The sequence below is a fragment of the Castanea sativa genome, chromosome 5, assembly GCF_040712315.1.
Source record: "Castanea sativa cultivar Marrone di Chiusa Pesio chromosome 5, ASM4071231v1".
Lineage (NCBI taxonomy): Eukaryota > Viridiplantae > Streptophyta > Magnoliopsida > Fagales > Fagaceae > Castanea > Castanea sativa.
The window spans coordinates 70,420,651-70,425,456 of record NC_134017.1 but is presented as its reverse complement, the minus strand read 5'-3'; positions in this window follow the sequence as shown (position 1 = coordinate 70,425,456).

The window sequence follows — 4,806 nt, the reverse complement described above, 5'->3', positions numbered from 1 at the left end:
AATCACTTAGGTATTTTTCAAAATTGCTATACGTAGAACCCAATTGGGTTGTAGGGACCAATTTATAGAAGTCCTTTGGCAACTCACATATGGGGACAAATTTTGTCTCAGAATAACGTTCAATTATGCCTCCAACTTAATCATAATTTCAGTTTGCTTGTTGTATTCATTTTGTTCTTTCATTACTGCTCCTTGAATTTGAAATCCCCAACAAGCTAGTGGCTCAGGATACTGGTTGATGGATTGATGCCGGCTAGCACTACATGATCAAAAAAACTAGACCCTTTGTTGTTTTGTGTCCATGGAGGAGGATGAGTCTCGACGTTACTAAAGAAAGATTTCTCCTCGTGTAGTACTTCTTTCGGAGATGGTCCAACAACGGTAGTGTTGAGAGAGAAGTGCAGAGAAAATAAATGAAAATAGAAAACAAAGGGTTTTTTTTTATAAAAAAATTGTTTTGCAGTGATTTTCAGAAAAAAATTCTAAAAAAATTCTGCCAAACAAACTAACATTTGGTGCGATACACCATTTTTTGTTTTTAAACGGCCACCAAATGTTTTTTAAAAACCATCATTTAGTGGAACTTTGAAAACAGCTACCAAACTATTTTTGCAATTTAGCTTCTTTTTTTTGTTGAAATTAGCCTCAATTTTTCTAACAATATTTTTACTAACAAAATAAGATAATGAATATAATCTATTTTAAATACATACTTAGACAAGCACTTTCCTCAGACAAGCACTTTCGTCATTCATAAGTAAATATACCTTTTGCTGAGTGGGAGCAATTCGCTCTCATTAGTTAAAACAAATTAAAGAAATAGATGCCTTGTGTGATATGCAACTTTTTAAAAAGTATCACTTAGAATCCGTTTGTATACAGCTGAAAACTGAAAACTAAAAACACTGTAGCAAAATAATTTTTAAATGTGTAAATAATACCGTGGAACCCACTTTTAATTAAAAAATTATTGAAAAGTACGTGAACAGTGCGCACACAGTGACTTTTGTCTCCTAAAGAACAGATGTGGGCAGTGAAAAAAAAAAAAAAAAAAAAAAAAGAAAAAGAAGGGGAAACGCTGAACATTGGACGCGTTCAGCGTTACCCAAACATACGCTTAGTATGCATTTGGATACCGCTTATTTTGTTGAAAACTGAAAATACTATAGCAAAATAATTTTTAATTGTGTAAATAGTGCCATGAGATTCATTTTTAATGAAAGTTTTGTTAAAAAAAAGATATACCCAACGCAGCTTTAGATTCGACTTTTACCCAACTTAATTTTTAAGTAAAATAATCTAATAAAAATATCTAGCCCAATGACATACTTAGACATGAACTTGTGACCCTCATAAGCAGATTTACTCATATCAAATATCTTATGTTGAATGGCAGAAATTTGCTCCAATTAGTCAAAGCAAATGAAGAAAATAGACAAGTAAATGGCATGCATCATGCATGGCACATATGATTCTGTCCATTTGATATGATGGAAAAATGGGAGTGAATGAAAGTGTGAGAGTGAAGTGGGGGCTTTTCCATGTGGCCCAATATGGGTAGGTGTAGATACATTATTTTACAACCTCCGTTTTACCTCATTTTTAAGGAAAGGATTGTCATTTCATGACTCATGGGTAGAAATCATAATTTTGATCACCATTTCTCTAGAACTTTAATGAGAAAAAATTTAGAAGTTTTAACAATTAAAATGACATATTATGTCCTTCAATTGAATCACCAGATTATTCTCAATTTTTTTTTTTTTGGATCACCAGATTAAAAGTTATAACATAATTATGTTTTAATGACTAGTATGCATTTGCACGATTATATCACATATGATCATGATTAATTAGTTATGATTGGTTCCTTAGGAAATTAATTTTAACTAACGATGTGTCATAATTATATCGGATTGAAAATTTTGAAGATGCATGGACAAGATCAATTTGACGAAGTCAAAATTGCCGGAAGAAGTAGTAATTTTAAAAATCATTCTCAATAAAAAGATAATCAATTAATTTGATCATGATCTTCACCCAATATGATTTCTCTGAAAGGATAGTGTTTGTGAATGAATCTTCACTTGTATATTGATGGTAATCGATGCAAAAACAACGAGAGTGCATTGTGACCGCTCTAAGATATGAAACAAGGTTATTTTTGGAAATTTAAAACATAAAATTATCATTTTACATTTTTACCTCTAATGCTAAAACAGTGAAAAATAATGGGTGTTTGGAAGAGTAGTTTAAATTATGTTGTTTAAGTATTTTTGATATATGTGTAAGTAAAAAAATGTGTGAAAATGTGTGTAATGTTGTTTAAAATGTGTAGAAATATATTAAAACTATTATGCCAAATACCCCCTAAATGGTTGAAAAAACAGTGTTTTTAATGAAATTATTTTAATTCGAACGTCTGCTTATCTTTATTATTCTAAGTAATAACAATGTTAAGTAAAAAAGAGAAACCATTCATTAAACTATGTGTTCCATCTAGGGCTTGCTCATAAATTCCGTTGGTTGACATTGAACAAAAATGGTAAAGAGAGAAAGTTTCGTTAAGAACATGAAAATAATTGCAAGAAAATTGAATTTGATTATTTAGGTTAAACGCAAATTTTTATCAATTGTATTTTTTTTTTTCTCCATGCCATTTATGCCTTGATAGTCTTCCTTTTAATTTAATCATTTATTGCCTAGAAAATGGAATTTTGAATAAAGAAAATAGATAAAATTTCAAGTGTCTACTACTTTAACAAATTGCAGGAATGTTGTAAAACTATCAAAAATTTTAGGATTATATTTAAAAAAATACAATTTTTGTCATTATTATCTCTATGATAAGTTGAGAGTGATGAAGAAAAAGTGACGAGTTTATGTGAAAGTGATAAAAAGTTAATCATAATATGTTGCGGTAAAATAGTTGCAAAGTACTAGATCTGTTATAAATTAAAAAGATAAAAAAGAATTGCTCAAAAACTAATGAAAGTGAATAAAGGAAAAAAGAAAAAAGTGCAGCAATCCACGCGATAGGAAAGGCAGTGGGACCGTGGGAGTGAGACTTTGTCTCCCACTCCAAGGACCAAGTTGCCACTCGAGTCGGTTGTCGTCGGCAGTCGGCAGTCGGCACACAACTTTACATAATAAAAATGAAAAGGCCGAATCCTTTTGGGCCTCAACCAACGACATGACATGAATAGCCCATCTACCTCAAACTTTGCCCCCCTTGTTGTATAGTGCAAGTGCGCAACACACATCAAACATTGTTCTGCAACATATATCAGCCATCCACGTGGCAATCTAATATTTTTCTCAACAAAAAAAAAACTAGTTAATTGGGATTTCAATACATGTTAGTCATGCAAAGTTTTGTTTTGTTTTGTTTTTGTTTTTTTTTTCCTTCGATAGTTGGGTTGGAACTTGGAAGGATTTAAATCTTAAATGTTTTAATTGAAAATATACAAGATTTTTGGCTCGTCATTAGGGGTGTCCACGGGTCGGTTCGGGTCGGGTTTGTGCCCAACCCGAGACCGACTCGATAGAATCGGGTTGAACAAATACTGACCCGCCGCCGACCGGCGAGGGAGTCGGATCGGTGCGGTCGGTTTTGCACCGGAAGCACGGTCGGTTCGGTCGGAACCGTCCTTGGTGAAAAATCCAATCATAATTGTTGATTTCAGGCGAAAAAACGTCAAATCCGGCGGAGACTCACCGGATCTGGTGAGATCTCACTAGATTTGGACAAAATATCACTCGATCTACTTGATAAGTCACCGAAATATGAAAATCTGGTGCCAAAATCTGAAAATTTGAAGTCGGGATCTGGAAATTTGAGGCTGGAATCTGGAACATACCACCGGATTCTGGAGAAAGTCACCGGAATCTGGAAATAATTGCCGGAATCTGGAATTTTTTTCTAGAAATACCTAGTGCATCGATCGGATCGGGTTTTTTCGGGTTCTAAAGAGGAAAACCGAGACCGATCCGCCGCCGTCGGTTTTTGAAACAACAGACCTGTCGCCGACCGGTGACTTGATCGGGTCGGACGGTTTTCGGGTCAGATCCGGTCGGATTCTTCGGGTGGGTCGGATCTCCGGATTGGATGGACAGCCCTACTCATCATTGAAACTTGTTGCATAACATATTAGCTTAGTAGTTGATATTAAATAGGCAGATGGAGTTCTCACATGGAAAAACAAATTAGGGGTGCAAGCATTAAATTAGATTGGGGGGTTTATGAAATTTTTTAAAACCAAATCCGAATTTCTCGAGTTGAAAAATTTTCAACCCATTCTAATTCATGGTGGCTTTTTTTTAAACATAACACATCTCATAGATATTGAGTTGGGATCAATTTTTTTAGGCTTAATAAAACTATATGATTTTCATTCAACTATTTAAACTCATTATTTAATAAACAATTACAATTTATACAATTAGTTTCGATATTCCAACTTCATTAATAAATTGAAACTAAGTCTTATAACACAAGTTGTATTAATAACACAGGTTGTGTCAAGTCATTTAGGTTGAAAATTTTGCTAATCCAAACCAAACCTAACTCGAACTTTAAAAAAATTTAAAATTCAACCCAACCCATCACTTCACTAAAATAGGACTCAAAGTATTAGATTGGTAAATTGAATGTACATTCCTAATAAAGGCTTGTGCATACACATATATTTGTTCATATTTTATGCTTTGGAGACATTTATGCAAAGATCCATAACTTTCTATTTAAGAAAGAAATGAAATTCAAGATAAGAAACACCTGTTTTGAATATTAAAATCTTTTACTGA